Source organism: Rousettus aegyptiacus, unplaced genomic scaffold (assembly GCF_014176215.1).
Source record: "Rousettus aegyptiacus isolate mRouAeg1 unplaced genomic scaffold, mRouAeg1.p scaffold_m13_p_6, whole genome shotgun sequence".
Taxonomy (NCBI): domain Eukaryota; kingdom Metazoa; phylum Chordata; class Mammalia; order Chiroptera; family Pteropodidae; genus Rousettus; species Rousettus aegyptiacus.
The window spans coordinates 28,696,420-28,718,105 of NW_023416309.1; positions in this window are offsets into that span (position 1 = coordinate 28,696,420).

Consider the following 21,686-nt stretch of genomic DNA (forward strand, 5'->3'; position numbering starts at 1 on the left):
TTATAAATAAATAGTTTCAAATAATTTGAATTTCTCTGTCTGCAAACCACTATCCAGTAATAAAGAAATACTTTTAATAAATACCCTAATTCATTCAAAAACCAATTAACATTGGAAAATTAATGCTTTAGAATGCTCAATTATTGTGGGAATAGAGAATGAAACAGAATATTCAGAATTATATACTTAGAATACCTGTCTTTTCCTTTTAGCTCTGCTATTCATTTCTGATAACAATTCCAATCTTTCTTTTCCTCTATATAATTTGATTATAAGTGCATGTTTCAGGTAGCTGAAAGGGAGGAAAGGGGAAGTGAAAAGTACATATCTTCCCTCTAAAAGCTCAATCTGAATATTGCACACATCATTCCCACTCACATATAGTTAACCAGAACTTATTTATATGACCATCACTAGCTACAAGAAGGGTTGAGAAATAGTCTTAACTCTGGCAACCATTTTCTCAGTTAAAAGTAGGCAGAATTATCTGCTATAGATGAGATAGCTCTGCCAAACTGTCAAACTCCTCAATTAAGTCTCATTAGCCTTTTAGTTTATCTGCAGGGACAGTTTGTATCTTCCAATAAGAAAGGTTTTTGTATGTTTTTAATGACACATTTTTGTGATTAAAACTTTCTCAGAATATACAAACAATTTTCTCAGGCCCTCAAAAACAGTTCCTTTATATTAAGGTTTGAGTTTTTATTTAAATACTACAGCTACTTAATAACAAGTCAAATACTACAGAAAAGTTTATAACAAAAACAACAGCTACTCCCTTTGGCTATAGCCTGCAAAATCTGTTTTTGTTTTTAAGTCTTGTATGGTTGTTACTTCTATAGGTATATATAGTTGGATTTCTATTTTCTATTTATCTAACTTAGACAATACCTATTAATTCTCTGACAAGGAAGATAAAGATTTTACTTATCTATTGTACCCTATTTCCCCATCTACTCGCTTATATCAGTGTTTAATATTTATTTTATTGCTAGTTCTATTATTGGTTACCTTTATATACTTGCACCTCTGGTTCTCTTAAAAATTTTATCAAACTTACTGAGGTGACACTGGTTAATAACATTATATAGGTTTCAAGTGTAAAATTCTATAATACGTCATCTGTTTATTGCACTTTGTGTTCACCTCTTAAAGTCAAATCTCCTTCCATCACCATATAGTTGACACTCTTTATCCTTTTGTACCTCCCCAACCTTATTCTTGGGCCATTAATTTTTCAGAGTATCTTCTGATTCCTACTTTGTAAAATGAAGATATTAGTGCCCCATCCTTTTCTCCCTCTTTCCTCCATTTATGTCCCATTTTTCTATCAATTACATTTTTACTTGTTCATTATCAAAACTGTGAATAATTTCATTCTGCCTGACAACTACATAAATTCTCAATGTATGTCTCTCCTATAAGTTGGTTCTAAATGTTGGCGATCGATTTTAGGATTTATATCATTATGACTATGTAAATAAGTTGAATCAAGTAATGTGCTAGAATAACATTTTCATATTTATCAGTCCATTGCCACAACCATTGAGCAAATCAAAGGAGATTGTTCCTAGCATTAGTGTCAAATAAAATTTTCTTTCTTATACCTCATCAATTACTTCAAATTCTGCTTCATTTGAATTTATTTTTTGGTCAAAACAATAATTTCTTGTTTTTAAGTTACTAATCTCCTGAATTTAATGTATTGTAATATTTGCCTTTATTGAGAACTGTTTTTTCTTTTCAATTCACTGTTCTATCATTTATTCTATTAGTCCTTTCATGTACCTTTTTTCTTTAGAGATCTTGCTTCTAAAACCCTCCCTACCTCTGCTCCAGTGAACTGATTGCCCTCATCCTGCTTCTCAGCTGTTATACTGGATATTACCATCACTGCTTTACTGGGTTGAAACTTTTGCCTGTTGAATCAAATAAATTCCACTTTTTGTTCTCCCATTTCACATTTCTTATACTACCCTAAGAAAATGTCCAAATAAAGTTATTGAGTCTCTCTTTCTATGTAAAAATGTCTTTATTCTGTGCTCACACTTTATCGCTAGTTTTTCTGGGTAAAAAATCTATTTTATCTCAGAATTTAGGACCTTTTAATCCATTGTCTTCTAACATACCACATATTAATCAAAGCATGCTAGTTTGATTCTCATTCCTTTGCACATAACTTGGTGTTTGCTCTCTAAACTTTTTTATGGCCTTATTTTTATTCTGGGTGTTCTGAATTTCATTCTTTGAGCTATGAACTTTCTGAGATCCTCAAAGCAGTTTCAATGTCACTTCAGGTAGACTGTGTACCTTAGAGTGCATTTCTTGTATGTATTAAATTATCAACTTTGAAGAACCAAAATAAGAAAAATCACACTGATATAATCAAAATACCCTAACTATAATTTTATTTTCTTGATTATAATATTTCTCCCAAATGGATAACAGATTTAAATTTTAAAGTAATAATAAATGAACTGGAATAAATTATATATATAACTGATTCTGAAAATGAGACTTTCTAAGCAAAGATCAAAGGGGTACACAATAAATAAAAAGTTCATAATTTGATTACATGAATTTGGGAAGCTTCCCTATTGAAAAATATAATTAAAATATAAGGCAAATGGAAAACTTGGAAAATTATTTCTAAAATAGTTTTAGAGGTTTGATATTATGATAATGAGCTCTTAAAAATAAAAAAGAAATTGAAAAACACCCAGAAAGAAAAAAGATGCAAATATATGAATAGGTAACTAATGAAAAGAATGAAATAAAAAATAACTTGTAAAACAATATTTGTTTTCCAAAAAATGCAAAGAAAAATCGCAAAAGAAAATTTTGACTTTTTAATAAACTTTTGACTTTTTAACATATCAAGTTGCAAAACTTAAAAGAATTTTAAGTCAAGCTGTTGTTAGGAATAATATGATGTAGGGAATTCAGCACTCACACCAGCTTGTGCCTTTGAAAAGTCATAAAAATGTATAGTATTCAGTTGACCAATATACATCATAGGCCATACAAATGTGCATTTCCTTTGACTCAGCAATTCCATTTCTAGGAATTTAATCTAGGGGAAATAATCAAGTATGTGACGATGCAAGGATATCCAACACTGAGTTGTTTATAAGAAAATTGGAAACAACTTAGTGTTCAAAAACGGAGGTTAGATGTATGTTGTATTTATGTAAAAGAATTAAAAATGATGCTACATTAACATATTAACTGAGATAGGAAGACACTCAAAATATTATCTACTGAGAAAGGCATGCTTCAAAACAGTGTGTATAGTATAATCTAATTTTTTTGTTAACCTGCATAATTAAAAAATCATGCCTGGCTTGATGCAGAGCCTAAAGCAGCACCATATATTACTGCAAACAACAGAAAAGCATACACAGTAACATTGAGCGTGGTGCACTCTGGATTGTGAATCTTCGTTTTCTTTATAATTTTCTATGTTTTCTAAAATAAGCAAGAAAAAAAAAGTTAACTGATTCTCTTCTATTTAAAGATTTTTTTGGAGGTACATCTTGACATCAGAGCTCATTAGAATATAAATTTCCAATGGACATTGTGTGGGATAACCTCCCATTTACCATAGTACTCTCGACTTTCCTTACCTCATTTTTTTTATACAGACCTTCATATTAGATTCATTCACAGTAAATTTCTATTTTCCCACAGTATTTTCTTCCGGAGGTCTCATGCTTTCTAATTATTTAAAGACAAGCAGTCATTCTTTATTCAGATAAAATATTATTTGTTATCCTTATCATTTGGGATGATGTTTTATAGGCTCTTATAATAGGTTTTACCTTATGAATTTGACTATTACTAAATTTAGATATAAGGAATAACCCATTAAATCAGACCAAATGATATGATTAAAATCACTGTTTTGGTAGACAGACTGTAGGCTGAGTACTTATCCAGATAATTTGATTACTGTAAACAGTCAACTTTGCCTGAATTATCTGGATAATTGCCTCACCTCTCCATTTTACATAGCCTAAGGTTCTAGCTTTATTTTGCATCCTATGGGCCACTTTCTGCAGTGATCAGCAATCAGAGAAAATCAGATTATCACTCTGTTTAACCTTCCTGTGCCTTGGATAATTAAGTCAACAAATTAGCTGAAGGCTCCAATGCGGAAGGGGATTGGTAGACTGTGGTCAAGACACATATTTATGAATTTTCCCTTAAGCTGCTTTTCTTGAGGAAGCTTTGATAAGAAACATATGATCTCAATTATCATTAACTCTCTGTGGTTTCCGTGTTTGGGAGCTTGACCTAAACTTTAGAAGGCCTAGGACCCCCTTCAATGTGTGCCTGAGCAGTATATTGCCAGTCCATTCACATTTTCCATCTTGTTATCTCACACTGAGAAAGGGGACTTAAATCACTCTTCACACACTCATTGCAGTCTCAGGGTCTATCCTACTTATGCAGGCTACTTTTAGTTTTTCTTTCCTATCCTTCGGTGATATGCTTTTCTAATCAACTGAGCATCTTTCTTTAGGGCTATTTTTAAACACAAAATTCTTTAAATAAAATCTCATAAGATTAAAGGGAAAATTTCTAGACGTGAAAACTATTCCTATCATATGCAGACAAATAAGAATTTAACAACAAAAAAATCATCGCTATTGTTTGGAAATTTAACTCTGTACAAGGGAGTGGGCTTTTTGATTTTTTTTTTTTTTTTTTTTTTTTTTTTTTTAGAATTTTAGCTTTAGTTTCTCTATGTGAAAAAAGGCTTAAAAGATATCAGAATGTTGAACAGTTAATGAGTTTCAATACCACATTTGAATAAATACACATATTGAAAAGCCACTCCAAATATTAACTTTGACTCAGAATCAGAAACGGGGCTAATTAGTGAAGACTTGCAAAACTGGACTGGCTGGAATGTGTGGGCTAAGGGGTCCAACTATGTCTGGGTGCACAGTTTAAAATGGGCATTTCTGTAATTCATATCATGTAAATAGGTTTACTATTCATGTTTTAATCAATAAAATATGCTGTCTGATGCAACCGTTCATTTATATAACATATAACTTTAAAAAAAGAGATTAGCTCTCAGAATAATCATTTTAAATATCTTATTTGTGACCATAGATGAATTATTTACTAATCTATGTATACATTATACTGCCACAGAAGTAACAAAACAGAGTTTATTCAAAATGAGTTGCCCAATTGCCTCCCAAGATATGACTTGAAAAAAATAAATATCTTGTTAGATAATTAAAGTAATATGTGCCCATTGTGAAAGCTTAAAAAATGCACAGATAAAAAACAAACAATGCTTGATCATCAACTAGAGATATTTTCACATATTTTCCAGTGTTGTCTGTGAATATGCATTTTCCATAATTGGGAACACATTGCCTGTTGCAATTTTGATTTGCCCTTTTTCCTATTTAGTTTTAGCCAACGTATATCATTTAGAATTCATTATGTTTCAAGGATCAGTAAACCCAACTTAAACTGACTGAAACATATCCAGGAAATTATTGGCTATAGAACTTAAAGTCCAGAGGAAGAAGTAGATTCAAACAGAAACCAGAGGTTGATGTGGGTGCTGATCCCATTCACCTGCACTTACTTCTCTCAGATTTGCTTTCTTTGGTGGGCTAATTCCCCTCATGCGTAGCACAAAATTTATCAGCATCAGCTCCACACTTTACACCTCTCACCACAGTATCCAAAGAGAAAATTTCTTTTCCAAAGCTCTTATGAAAAAAAAATTTTGATCCAACATTTCTAGCAAATGTGCTAAAGAACACTCTAAATGCACCTCCTTAAATCAAGTGCACATCCTCAAAACTATTACTAAGATAAGGGGATATTTTGCGCTGTCACATTTGAGATATATGCTCAAACCCGCCCAGGTCACACAGGCTGAGAATACAACCTAATAACCTCCTTACTATCATATTAAAAGCATCTTCACAAGTGTACTTCTTTATACTGTCTCATTTCACTGTAATAATATTTTATTTAACATTGTTTTATTAGATAGTCTGTCTCCAATTTTCCTGTAACATAAATCATATTGCGAACATTCTTTTTTATAAATTCTTTGCTGCCTTTGGTTTTAGACTTTTATAATAGATTATAATTATTAGACTAAAGAACAAAATGTTTTTGTTATGTTGCATTTTTAAAAAAACCATGTGTCTCGTATGCACGGCTACCTATCTTATCACATCATTGCCAGCATCATCACTTACAAACAAATGTTTACTAATTTGTCTAGTGAAATACTATAGGTTATGGTTATTTTTATTCAACTTTCTTTAATTTACAAATGAAGTTGATATTGTTCTATAATAATAATTGATAATGGTAATTTAATGTTACTGTGTGCCAATTACTGGTCTGAGCACTTTATATTCATCAGATCATTTAAACATCATAAAACCTATATAATTAATTAACTTACCAAAATTGAAATGGCTAGAAAGTGGATGGCCAGCTAGAATTCAAATCCATGTTTACCTGACTCAAATCTAAGCTTTTAAGAATCATTTAAAGCTAATTCTCGTATTATGCATAGTAACTATTTGTATCTCCTACTTTGTTATTTGGTTGTAATACTTATTATGATTCACTTTGAAGAATCCTAATCTCTGCTTGTGTCTAAAGTCTAAAATTGCCAAAAGATATCACAGTTGAAAATAACTATACAATTGAAATTTCTAAGAAAAAAATTGAAAAATCCAGGTGAAAGTCACATTCGCCACACAGATTCTCATCATTCAGTTGTTCACTACTGGGTGCTAAACTAGAATTCTTCCTATGACTTTATATTATTATTGTTAGCAAAATGGGAAAGAAGAAAATAATTTATTACTTTAGCTCTCCTCTCTGTTACTGTTTTCTCAAACCCATATTGCTTTGGTAACTCTCTGATTAGTTTTGTTACTATTTGGTCCAGAATTCTAGTTGTTCTCAGCAGGAGGATCAGTCTGTTACAGGTTAGCCTGTCACAGCTAAAAGCAAAGTCTACATATGATAAACATGTCTCTATAATTTGTATTAAGAATGCTAACAAAGTTATAAAGATAAAGAATACATTACCCTTTCATAATAGTGTACCCAAGTTACAGATTGAAATGTGACACAATAAAGAGAAAATTATAAAACTTGTACCTATGTGCATGTGTTAGCTTGAAGAAGGGTTAGATTTACAGAATGCCTTCATAATACAACTGAGGAACATTCAGCCCAAAACAAAGAAATACATTATTCCTATATTGTGAGCATATGAAGCCACAGGAAAAAAAAACTTTTTGTAAAGTTTCTGGGGCACAAAGTTTCCTACAAGGTGATCAATATTTACATCCTAATTCATTCCAGTAGAAGTTTCTATAAGTCATATATGAGATATATATGTGTGTGTGTGTATACATATATATACACATATATATGTGTGTGTGTGTATGTGTATGTGTGTATATATGTGTGTGTGTGTGTATGTGTGTATGTGTATGTGTGTATGTATATATATATATATATATATATATATATATATATATATATATATCTCACAACTGTCAGCATCTACAACCATTAAAGAAGAAAACCAAATAAGAATGCAACATTTATCTACACTTACCCTTCCTCTTCCTCCACCCAACACACACACACACACACACACACACACACACACACACACAGAGTAAAACCATAAAACATTTTTGGGCACTGTACCACCACCACTGGGAAGTCAATTCAGTTGAGAAGATATATTCTGACATTATGATGTCTCTTCTGTATTCCTCATATCTGGAGGGATATTGAGCTATTCATTTGAATAAGTCCTAAAGTTTCAGTTCTAGTTTTATTGCCATATACTATTTAAGTCTCTTTTTAAATAACTATCTGTTTAACTTGTCTTCCTTGGTATATATTTTCAAGTTCTCCTTACTATCTCTAAACATCTTATGACCTTATGTCATTTACTTGAACCATTATTTCAGTATCTTTTGAATCTAAAACTGATCATACAAATTAGAAATATCTACCTGACTCAAATCCAAGCTTTCAAAAATTTTCATACACATATACATACATAAAAAGAAGCCAAATGTTCCTTGTGAAATTAAACAAGCTGTATTTAGCTTACTATAGTCTATAAGAAATATGCTTTATGACAAATATAAATATACTTTCTTCAAAAAATTAACAAGAATTTACTTTAAAGAATTTCCATGATAATGGGAACAAAGAGTTGAGGTAACAGTATACTAATCATAAAATATACTTTTTAATAAGTTAAATATTAATTCTATTTTGAGTTTGATGTATGTTAGGAAATCATTATCAACTTTGTTTTATTGAGCTTATATCACTCTAAAAAGTCACCAGTAGAGGGAGTAAATAATTTAAAAAATAAAATTAATTATAATCCATTTTACTTTTGAGTTTTTCGTAAGAGTAAACTTTTCTGTTTTTGCAAAGTATCAAGCTTTGAAAATTCGCTATATGACTCATGGAAGATTTATAAGTATATAAGACAAATAAACATAGAAAATATAATTTGTAAATCTCTTACTAATCTAAACCACAACCACATATAAGACCTAGATTTTTCTATTCTTGTCCAGTATCTTTCTAATTCTGGGAATCGAGAAAATCCACCCAACTTCTCTATGTCATTTTTCATGTTTTCAAAATGAAGACAATAATAAATCTCAGAGATATGTTGTCACAGAGCACCTCTGGAAAGATTAAATATGATGATATGTTAGGTAATTAGCATTAATAGATATTAGGGCATTTACTTCATTAACTGTCTCTATCTATAGATATCCTCCTCTTTCTGATTCCATTTTTTCAGTCACCAGTTCTATTATACAATATTTTTGAATTATATCAAACATTCCTAATGGGTTTGTTACCTGAAGGCATTTATTACTTTTTTTACAAGGCAGAGCAGCATAATTTTTTAAAAATTTATTTCACTTGAACAGACTCTCAAATTGTGCCCCTAGGCCTGCTGCAAATAAGACATAAGCCAATTAATGACTCATTTATCTGCTAATTGTTACTGCCATAACCACACAAATATTTAGCCAAAGTTTTGAATTTAATCCTTACAGGGTTTCAGGCAAGCTTCTTAGAAAAAGTGCCAGTCTTCACTCTAGCATCCTTGGGCTGTGAAGGACTATTTTGTATTTCTAGTTACACATGTGAACTGAAATAATCAGAGGGGAATTCTGGGGTCCGTGATCTTGATAGTCAAGTATGGGAGAAAGGAGCTTCTTTATTAGAAGCTTATGATTTCCACTGAACTTCAGAGTTACAACTTTTGATGCTCAGAAAAACAGAGATGAAGGAGAACGCCTTAGCTCTAAGACTCAGATTTTTGTGTGCTAGGATCTGAGCTGAAACAATTCAGAAAACAGGAATGAGAAGACAAAGAAAGCAAATATGTAACATGAGAATGATTGAAGAAGCCACAGCATAGGAGACTCAGAGAAAAGAAACTCCCTCAAGTGCTATAAATTAGTCTATGGACTAAAAAAAATATTGAGGGGTTTTTAATGTTATATTTGGAACTTCTTTCTATAAACCTGTATTAATCTAGTGGGAGGAGGGTGTAATATATTCTCTAATCAGCATAGCAGATTTTTCTAGAACCTGAACAGAATATTCTTGCAAAGAAGGGGTGTTCCAAAATGAGTAGATGAACCTTTGTGCTAAACCCATCATCAAAATTGAAGTTACTTGTGTAATTTCCTATTAAGAAGCTGTTGGGAAATTTTCAACATAAAATAGGAATGAAGAAGGAATATAATACTGAAAACTAAACAAAGAGAACTTGGGATCAGTCCTCTATGACAGTATATCAGAATCTAACTCACTGGAGTAAAAATGGAAACCCAAAAAACACAATAAAGTAATTTGTGTTGGTAATTTATTGAATGCATGTGAACAATTAGTGTATATTAATAATGTAATTTCAAGTTCTTACATTTTTGACCCACTTTCAGTAACAAGAAATTCAGACAATGGCAGAATCAGTTACCTCATTTGTGGCTGTCACCTTGGAGTATGTACTACTTCCAATGAAATAAGATAAAATTAGAAATTAGATAAAAATTTACCTAATTTTCTTTGTGTAATTTCCTTTTAAAATATGACATTCACATTTTGGTATTATTTCTTAACTGTCACAAATCAATAAACTAAATGCCTATATCAATAATTAGTTATTTATAACAGATAAAGGATAAAGTTATTTATAGTAGATAAAATTTTTATCTACTATAAAATTGCTTATAATAAGAATTAAAAAATATTTTTCCTTTTTCAATTAATTTGTTAAGTTTCTGTGATAAGTCCCATAAATAAATATTTAAAGATCACCAATATACTTTATTATTTGTTCACTTGTTTTTGGTTTATTTGTCCTAGTGTTAAAGGATTAAAATATTAAGGAAGAAATGGCAGCCACATTTATTTTAAGTCCTAAAATCAATGAGCATGGTACTAGGAAACATTCAATAAGCCATTAACTTGATCTGTATATTATTTTTTCTAGGTAGACACTATACATAGAAAAGATTCCCACATTCCGTGAACTTATTTTCCAGAAGTCAGTTTAAGATTCACAAAGACTTTGTTGATTTTATAAGACTAACAGCATTGAAATATTTCTTGTGATTGATCAAATTTTTATTTTATAATTGATAATTTGAAGTAGCATTTTCTGAATGTATGCCCCAGAACTTACCTATGAGAAGGCAGCGTGGAGCATGGCACCAGGTGCTAATAAAAGATAGGAACAGATTGCCACTTAGGAAAAGTGAGAGATGTTTCAAGGCCAGGAAATGGCCTAATTGCAGCAAGGTAAGCAGAGAAGAGGTTAGACTCACAGATAAGAGACACAAATATGGAGTTGCTTAACCACCTCAGTGTAAGATAAGCAGGACTCATTATAGCACAAATAAAATTAACATGATTTAATTTCTTGTACCTATTCTTAGTAAGCTAATGTCATCTTTCCTTTACATTTTGTTTTCTTTACTAGAATGTTATTAGAACAGAATATACATCTTTCTCTCTATCTAAAATCAACAGAACAATACTGAATTCCTAATATGTACCAGGCACTGTGCCAATCACAGCAAAGATATACATAAATAAAAACTAGTATGGGCCCAAATCACGTATTCCATCCCAGATTCTCAGTTGGTTTAAGTCTTACTCAAACCACATTGTGCCGAGAGAGGAAATACGGTGATTCTTCAGGGGATAATTGGAATATACAGTCACCAAAAGAAAGGAGCAGAGCTGATGGATGTCCAGAAAACAGTTTCCACTATACCAGGTATGATATTTGTATCTCTAGGATTCCACCTAAAGCACTTAAAGGACAAGCTTTCATATTTCACAGGACTGATAATGTTGCTGGCATTCTTTATGATCATTACTCTTTCATTATCACCTAAACTTTAGAAACCCTTTTGGATGTCTAAGCAGTACGCAGTTCCTGTCCATCATTAAGGCAGACCATCAAAGTACCTTGGACCTGGCTCCGGGTGGCAGAAGCAATCAACAAGATTATAAAGAGGAACACAGATCAGGGCAGCATAATGATAATAATCTTGAATAAATTGAATAAAGTTTTTATTAAGAAAGATGGCATTTTTTTTTAATAGGTAAGAAAGATCAGAGTTGCTTAGAAAGGAGAGGTTGCTGTCTTAAACATTCCCAAAGACATAAAGACCTTGTAAATGTTTTTGTGTTCACTCTGATAAAATCTCATTGCTCTTTCAGGCACAAAATTTAAGCTCTGTTAGTTTGAAATGTAGAGTTATTTTATCTCTTGTGTGCTCAAAACTGTTCTTCATTACAAACCAGCTTTCTTCTAAAGAGCTACACTTTTCCATTCAAGATCCCAGGAAAATAAATAATTCTGGTTCCAAATATCTTTTATAAGAGAACGATCAGAAGTTTGATCATAAGCAGGCCTTTTTGTTATGATATAGTAAACCTTTGATTGCAGCACTTCTATCTAAACACGTTTCTTCTGTCTATCAGTTTGTATGAGGAAATCAAGATTGGTTTTCTTTGTTGGTTTCCTGTTTTGTTTCTCTTAAAGCACAAAGGCATCTACTTGTTCCTGGGGTACTATGTTCTGCAGTCTCTCTTTTATCAATCTCCTAGAGGAAAAAAAATATATAAGGATGTTTGTTTTTTTAGTAATTAGGAAGGAATTCTACCTTCTATATTCTCACAGATAGCAGGAAATGCACCCATTGGCCACAATCTTAATCACTGAACTTCAGATTCCTTAAAAGCTCTATTATTTTAACTACCATTCTTTTTAAAAATGGCTAGTTGTGGAAACCTCAGGAAATGCACAGGAAATAACTGCCTGAGAAAATGTTAGCCAGGGAATTGGGTCATATAACAAAGTGGTAAGGCATGACTAAAACTACTCATAAACACTACAATTTAACTTCTCAAGCTGTCTTTGTTTGTGGCATTACATGTTTGAAAAGAAATAACTGTCACAATATGGATAACATGTCTTAGAAATATCATTGCCCAATTATGCAAAGAGCCAAGGCATCTAGTTAATTGTTGGCTTTTCAAGGTGAGGGAAACTAGAATGCTGGCTCAATTATTCAGATAATCTTGCTACTGAGAAAATTTCTTTAAAGATTTTGCACTGACTGACCACAGAAGCAGCCTGAAATCCACTGTTTATTTTCATTCTGGATATGCATTTGATTTACAAATTCATGAATATGTGGAATTGAGGAAACAGAGACACTGACATTTTTTCTTGAGTCTTTTTGGCTGATGATTTGCAATAGAAAGAGCCAGTGTAAATAGGAGACACTCTCTTAGATGACTCCAGACCAATCCAGATGTATGCAGATTCCATACCAGGCAGACCTGGGTTTATATCCCAGCTTTGTACCTAGTGCAGTCCGTATGAATTTGGGCATGATTTTATCATCACTAAGGCTTAGTTTCTCTAAGATAGTAATGGTCATACCTTATTCCTTGCATTAAAGGCACATATTTAATTTTATATTTGAATATTTCTAAATTTTGAATGGGTTATATAATCGATGAATGAATTTAATGTAGTGTTATTTTTACAAAATATCAAATAAATAATGTAGTTTATTATGTTTAGCATGCAGAAATAGATTAAATGGTGATATCTAACTCATGGTATTTTTGTAATCATTAAATGATACTTGACCTACTATTGCCACATGGGGAGTATTAAATAAAGCTTAGTTACTACAACTGCTACTACCATTGTAAGTATAGGTATATGACTATAACCATCAATCTCCCTGTCCCAGTTTTCTCATGTGTAAAACAAGGGGAATAAGACATGCCTTATTTCATAGAGTTTAAATGAAATAACTTATCTACAGCTTTTTGCATGATGTTTGGCACATAATAAGTGCTCATTAAATGTTAGATATGGCTATTATTCACAATGAAAACTATAACAACTATGATAACTGTAGCAACTATAATGACCCTATAACACTCCCATTACTCTCAAGAACTTGCAGTCTAATTGTAATATTAAAACTAAATATTTCAAGATGCAGGTTTTTTTTTTCATTGTTATTACATTAAGCTTAGCCAAAGACTAGAGAAGATCAAAATCACTAAGCTTCAAATTACGTAAGAAAATGGAGTAAATCTCTGCCTCCCTTCTCCAATGTCTTCATTAAAGAGAATGTCAGTTAACAGGCATTAAAAAATTTCATAGAGCACTGTTGACTCAAAATAACTGCAGAGCATTTTCTCTGGATTTTAAATTGGTACAGTTGGTAGCTCAATTTCCTATCATATTTCATCTCTCTCCCTAACTCCACTGAATGTACCCTGATGCACTTACGCAAATATATACACATACAAATTGGCCAGAGCTGGGAAAAGTAGCTAAGGAAACTCAAAATGAGCAGCATATGACTGATTATACCTTGTAGCAATTCAGAAAAAAAAAAAAAAGTAGTTTACAGGATATATGTCTACTACCTGCCTCCTCTCATCACTTCATTTCTACCTTTCTTCTCCTTTTTCTTCTTTTAAAGTTTCAACTCTGGTTTATTTTACCCTTTTGGGCTCTTTTTGTGAAAGAGCTGTCTTCAGGCTTTAGTAACTAGAGTGCTTGTGCTTGCCTTGGTGTCAGGAGGGTTGGAAACATCTCAGTACAAGAGAAAAAAGCGCTTAGGCAAGAAAAGATGAATAGAAAAAGATGCTCTCCATGAGAATCTTTATATTCCATTTGAAACTCATAGTTTCTTTTAGTTGTTTTCTATTAACATGACCACATACAAGGCATACCCAGGACCTAATTCAATTAAAAAAAGGCAAAAGTATATAATAAAAATAATAACCTAAAGTGTGTATAGATATATTTTTCCTTTTATGAAGTCAACAAAAATACATATTGTGGTTGTTTTTTTAGAACCCTTTTCTTGGAAGTGACAGAAATCCAAATCAAACTAGATTAGAGAAAGCAGAGATATATTGGTCCATGTAACCACACCACAAGAAATAGTGGTGGGAGTGGAGGATAGTTAGCTGGCACAAGAAACAATCCACAGAAAGTCTCCAAATCTTTCTGACACTGAGCTTTTGCTAAGCAACTGGAAGATTTACTTACCCATGTCACAGCCTTGCCACCAGAGAGGCTGATAGATGCTTTCTATTATGTTCAAAGATCCTAGGAAAATGTTCTGACTGGGCCTAACCTACTTCTGGGCCATTTGTTCATTTCTATTTCGGTGTAATTTATCAAATGGAATTTCTGAGAAATAATTGCAGTACAAATGAACACAGCACTACATTTATCTGACTTTTTTAGTTTTCTCTTGAGTTTTAACAATTAAACCAATAATTTTTATCTTTAATTATGTAAATCCATGCTTAAATAAACTATTTAAATTGAGGAAAAGAAAATATTTCAGAAATTTAACTCTCTACTTATATCAATATTTTTGTATCTCTTAGTTCTGGACTAGGGACAATTTCTTGTATTGCTTTAATTTTCACACCTGTTTTAAAAATCATGCTATGTAGGAAGAAACACACTAAATTCAGCCAATATAGTAATAATAAATTTGTTATTTATTTATTTATTTTTAACTTTCTTGATATCAAATCACAGTGGTTAATTTTCTAGTGTGGTTTGTACGGTTTCAGAAGAAATGAAGAGCAAACAATACTCAAAATCTTTATCAAAATCCAGAAACCTATTGACTAAACCCAATAAAAGCTCACTTAACATGGGTTGCTGTGTGTATGTTAACAGAACCTGCCAGTAAATCTGTTCATTTTAGTTACTTCCATGGCAAATTAGAAGCTTTAAGTATAAAAGGGTACCTTCTCTTTATTTGACATTTGATACGAGTTTCTGATAACCAATTCTAAATATGAGATCAGTAACAAATGTGAAGGATTTATTAAAATGCTAGGTGAGAAGCCAAGATTAGCATATAGAAGGAAGTGAAGGAAAAGAAAAATTGAACTATGTGAGGTTCAGGCGGAGAAGATGGAGTTGGGGTTGGATGGAGCTGCTGACTCTAGACAGGCCCATAGCTCTAGATTTTGATTAATCATGATAACTACATAGTCTCAAGAAGTAATTTAAATTTCTTACCACAGCAGTAAGCAAAATCACTGACACTAGCTGTCAAGCAAATGTTTCTTTACTTGTTTTATTTTGTCCCAGCAAGTGCATTTCACGTTTGCCCTGAAGACATATTACATATGATTTACCTAAAGTAACAACTTGGCTAAAGGCTAAAGGATCATTTAAGGAAAATGGGGAGAAACCTGAAATATGAAGGAAACTACTTCCCCAGTCTCCTAGAGGAAAGGAACAGATTGGCAGAGGGTCTTTATTTAAATTACTAAATTACCTTTATAGTGACTTGAGGACAGGGAGGTACTTATTTGCAAAGCTGTAATAGAATGTCTTTAACAGGAAATCTTAAATAAGGGGAAAACCACTTCAGGACTTTGGCTGGAATTTTGAACTATGAACATTAAGCAATCAGCAAGAAAATAATATAGCATTATTTCATTGATAAAGACTGTGCTATAAATAAGCAGAAATGAAGGAAGTAAACAGTATACTCCACAGCTTCGGTACTAAAGTTCCTTGGCAAGGAAGAAATAAAATAGGAAAACAATAATTTATTTCAAAAGCAGAGCAATAAAGATATTTTGAAATATCTTAAAAAAAAAAAAAAAACTAATCATGAACACTAAGATCTACCAAAACTGGGAAGGGTGGAATAAGAAGAAAAAAATGCAAAGCACGTTTTTCTTTCTTGAGCTTTTTTTAGTCTCACAGTGGAATTAGAGCAGCTGAAGTGATTTATAAAATGAAAAATTCCTGCCCACCCAGTCCATAGACAATCATGTGCAATAACTACTGTGTTCTGCTATTTGCCATAATATTTAGCTCAGATGTATCCAGAAAATCCCACTACCCACAGAAGAGTCAACTGTAAAAAGAAACAGATTTCTTTGCATTTTTCTCATGTGTTTGTACACGAACACACAGGAAAATAATACATGCGTATTTGTGCACACATCAGTCATTTCCCTTTTATCTTATCCTTTTGCTTTTCCTTTTCTTAAAAAAAATATTAATTTACTTTTGCTTTTGAAGTAATTCCTATATAAACGTCTCACTTCCTTTCTCCATGTAGACCCCCTAATGCATTTTCCTTCCCAAAAGATCCTGAACCAATTTATTTGCATACGTAATTTAGCAACTATCCACTCATGTAAATTTAATCATTGTGCTACAAAAGTGATTTTGTTAAATCCTGATTTTTAAAAATATGTTACTAATTAGCTCCATTAGGTATGTGACTACTCAGAAGAGTATAGACTGGTCTGAAACTGTATATATTTATTTGTGCTGTTATGCAAAGTTTAACAAAAACATGCAGGAGAAATTATGAGTATTAAATTGAGAAATCACCATTAATTGACATATGTAAGAATACTGGCAAGGCATTCCACACATACATATTTAACCCAGAACAATGTGAGGTGTTGTAGAAAAAAATGAATTAAGTAGAAGGCAGTCCCATATTTCTCTCTGAGGACTCTATGTTGGAAAGTCTTATATACAATAAAATAGAGACTACCATGAGATTATTTACAATCAAACCCTGCAGTAGTTCAGGGAAATGAAGAGATTGTCATAAACTTGGAGAATTTGGAAAAGTCAGTGAAAATGATGGGACTTAACATAAGTTTAAAATATAGTTTTGGATACTAAGATCTTGCATACTATGTATGGCTTTGTGGCATTGGACTGCCTAGAAGTGACAATTACAGCCAAACTTCAGTCTTCCCAGTTAATTATATTTTCCTGTATTATGAGCACACAAGGAAGTTTGAGAAACAGTAAAGCTTGGAAAGCAAGAATGAAGCAAGTAGCTGTATAGGAAGTGGTATCGTAAGGATAAAAGGGTCTTAATTTCATCTCTGTCATAATTATACCGTGAGTTTTGGAGGAAGGGTAAAGCAGTCTATGACTCAATTATTTAATGATGAAGATTGTGTTAAGACCAATGATTTTTAGAAGATGGATGGGTGGAGAGTAAAATGCTTCTATTGTGGGGGTGAATATTAAAACCTCTTATAAAGAATGTAGAGGTTAAAAACACACCTGAAGACTGTGTGGTGAGTAGGTACTATATTTTTATCTATCTCCATTTTAATTTCTTTAAATGTTGTCAAAGATATATTAACTAATGAATTCAATATATTAACTCAAAGTTAATTAATAAATTTAGAAAATATGTTTAATTAAAAAAAAAATCTCTTACAGAAGGAAACTTCCTAACTGTTCCCACAGGAGAGAGTCTTAAGTGATGTTCTAAAGAACTTTTAGTCACCAACTTCCCCCTCCTACCCCTTCCTTGCCCAACACATAGTGGAAGAGGATTACTTATCGTAAAGGAGAAATGCAGATGGGGGCGGGAGTGGGGTGCAGAATTGAGAAGTACTCTATCCTTTATTTCACATTCTTCTTGCTCAGTTCAAAATTGTTTATTTGCATATTCCTATATATATATCTCATCCTCAAGAATTTTTTTTAGGCCCACAGATAAACTCCAATGTACTTTGGAATGAAATTTCAGAATTCCTCCCCACTTGATCTAAAAACTAACCTTGGGAATGCTTTCTGGTCTTAGCTCAAGGCAGCAAATTGATATCTACATGCCCTCCTGGTATATAAATTTGGAAATCATTATCTAAAGCCTACCTTTTTAGGATGGTTCCATTTTGACTACAGTAATTTTAGAATTGACATCAATTTATTAAAGCTGTTCCCATTAAAATCTGCTTTTTAATTTTTTTTCAGTCGTTTTTGATTGACCTGATTCTCTAATCCATAAATTGAATAATTGGACTTGGTAAAAATATACCTAAATGCCTCTTAGCTTTTTTTCTATTGCTAGAAAAAGTGAATGAAAATGAATCTCATTCTCATGGCAACAGACAGTGGACCCTTAGCCTCTAAAAGAAACACAGAATGAGTTAGGTGTAATCACTGGAACCCTTTCCCTTCAGTCAGTAGTGATTTTAAAAAATATTTAAAATAACATAAGTAAAAAAAAATAAATAAGAGGAAAAAATATTTGAAAGTATTTGAGGGTCAGGTCACAAAAGTCCAGGTATATGTTTCCTCAAAAAAGGATAGCATCCAAGATCTCACACAACTCCATCAGGAAATCACCTCTCTGTATCCAATGGTTCTGTTCAAATCACTGGGTCATCAATAGCTAAAAAGCAAATACTGGCATGCTACCACAAAGAAAAGATAAAGACAACATTCATCTTACAGATAGGCAGATTCCCAAATATGCTGGAATTTGAGCACTCTGTCACTGTGAGACTTTGTGGAGCCTCTTATCTTCCTAAAAACTGCATAGAGAATACCTTTTTTCATTCGTTTGAAATTTTGTTTTTGTTTTTAAATACCTTAAGAGAAACAAAGGTAAATAGAGTGTTGTAAAAACCTCATCTGTTTAAAGGCTAATTATACTCCAATGGCAAAGATAACTAAAGCTCTATATGAAAACTACAACATTTTTCAGTATTTCTGTCAAGAAAATAATAGCTAACATTAATTGAGCCCTTATTATGTGTACATTAAGAGTAAGGCGCTACTCTATATGATTTACATATATTAACTCACTTATAACTCGTGGTCCTCCTGTGATGTAAAAACTGTTATCCTCATTCATAGAGAAAAAAACTGAGAGATTGAGTAATTGACTAAAGTCACACAGCAGAAGTTGGGATGTGAACCAATCTTAACTACTTTAAGTTATGTTATCCATCAGTTAGCACAGCTTTATGGTTATCCCTTTGTTTTTTAGCAAGCTGGAGTTTGTGTTTCTGGAAGATAAGAATTAATTAAACAAAATAGGCCATATGTGTAGACAAAGACTTGCTTTCTTCTTTTATTAGACCCTTAACCACATATTCTAGAAAATGTATAAAAAAGCATAGACTTACTTTTTTCTCCAGGCTTAAGCAGAATTTTCATAGCTAAATTGACAAAAATGTTCATGTTTTAAACTATGTATTGGTCAAACTCTAAATTAAATTCAATGAATATAGGCTTATATCATTTTTAATATCTCTCTATCAGAAAGGCTCTGAAAATGAATTTTCCACTTGGTGTTTTGAAGTTGTAAACACGTGGTTTTCTTAGTGTACCTCAATTTCTAAATGAAACCACATGGATAGAGAAATGACTTCACATGACTAGTGAGAAGCACCAAGTCATTTTCTCTCTCTGCAGTACAGTAATAGAGTCTATCTGAATCAGCCTGGCATAAAAGACATTGGAGAATATTGGTTAGAACTTATTTGGTTGCAAGAACCATAAACTTAAACTTAAGCTAAAAGAGGAAAAGATACTAGGGTTTCTTGGGAAATTCAGGTTTAAACTGATCCTCAGGAACAACTGAAACCAAGGGCTCAATTACTATTAAGATATTTGTTCTCTGTTTCTGCTGTTTCTATTTTATTGCTGAGCAGTGTTTTCTGCCATCTCTGTCATCACAGTAGAGCAAAAATACCACCAAACACTCAAATTTATACCTTCCTTTCAGACACAACTGTAATCTTGGTCCTGATTCCAGATCTCCAGAGAGACTAACAAGTTTAGCTTGGACCAGTTGCTTACTCCTAGTCTAATTAGTTATCTCTAGAGAGAGGACTAGAGTTGGCTCAGATTTGGTCAGCTACCAATTCTTGGAACAAAGAAAGAATAACACAGGGGAATAGGAGAAGTGGTGGTTTTCACAATAAGATTTTATGAAGTCAAAACAATATGCACTTATAACCTGCTATTTAAAAGCCTACTATTTAAAGTCATTTTTCTGATTTCTACTTATTTGGCTGAAAGAGAATTAGAGACAATTATTTTCCAATAGTGTCTAAATAGACAGTGTATTTTCTGCATATTCCAAAAGGCAGAAAACAAATGCTTAATCCAAAAATTCATATAAATAACCTTGATAAACTGCAGGTGAACATAAAGAAAATTATTTAAATTAAAAAAAAAAAACATCAAAAAAAAATCACAGAAAATCACCTGATCTTTATCTGTTCTCATCCAAGGTATACTAATTTCTAAGGAGAAAATCTAACTGATGGAATTTTTACCTTGTTTTATCATTTCTAACCATAAGGAGAAAATAATAATAAAGAGCTATGAATCAACCACAAGATAAATAGCCAGAGGAAGGAGAAGGATATGGAGGGGGAAGAAGATGTCTTCAATTGACTGAAGAAATTCATTATAATAAAATTATTTTTAAATGATTAGGATTAAGGTTCTGTCACTGATGGAACATAGTTGTGAAATGAAAATAAAGTTATAAAAAATATAGAAAATTTCTTTTCTTAAACATCTATGCTTGTATACAAAAATTTATAGTAATTACTTCGTCGACAAGAGTTAAAATGATTCCCGTTAAAGAATTTTCACTTATTTTTCTCCAATGAAGTACATTCTCCAACACAGAGGTTGAAAATTGTTATTTAAAAAATTATCCCCATGCCTACTAATGTTTTTTCCCCTTGTTCCCATAATGTCTTATGGCCATGGGAACCAAGCTGTCTGACATTTTAATTATTTGGCTATGTGTTCAAACGGGATGACTTCACTTGCGAGAAATTTTTATTTGCTCCTTCGAAATTCAATCCTACTTGGTGTTCACTATATCTTTCTTCTTTTATCTATTCATTTTCCTCACTTCCTCCAACCTTCTAGCACTGAAACAGCATCATTGGAATAGGACCTCCTTGTATGCTGTTTCTCAGTTTGCCAGTGATAATAAAAAGAATCTTTTAAATATACTTCCATAAAGGCCACATGTGTACCTTATATAGGCCTTAATATAAATCATGAGGAGAGGGCCTCCAGCATCCTATGAGTAAAGTTTTGAACTTGGTATGCAATAGTAGTTAGTCTTTGATCCAAGGAAACCCACAATTGAATTAGCAGCAATGGTTTCTTTTTTGGTTTCTTCTCTTTCTCATGCCCTTGGTAGATTTGTAGCTCTGAAAACTGTACCCCTTGAGACATATGAGGAATCATTTTATTTGCAGTGTCTGCAGCTTCTCTGACT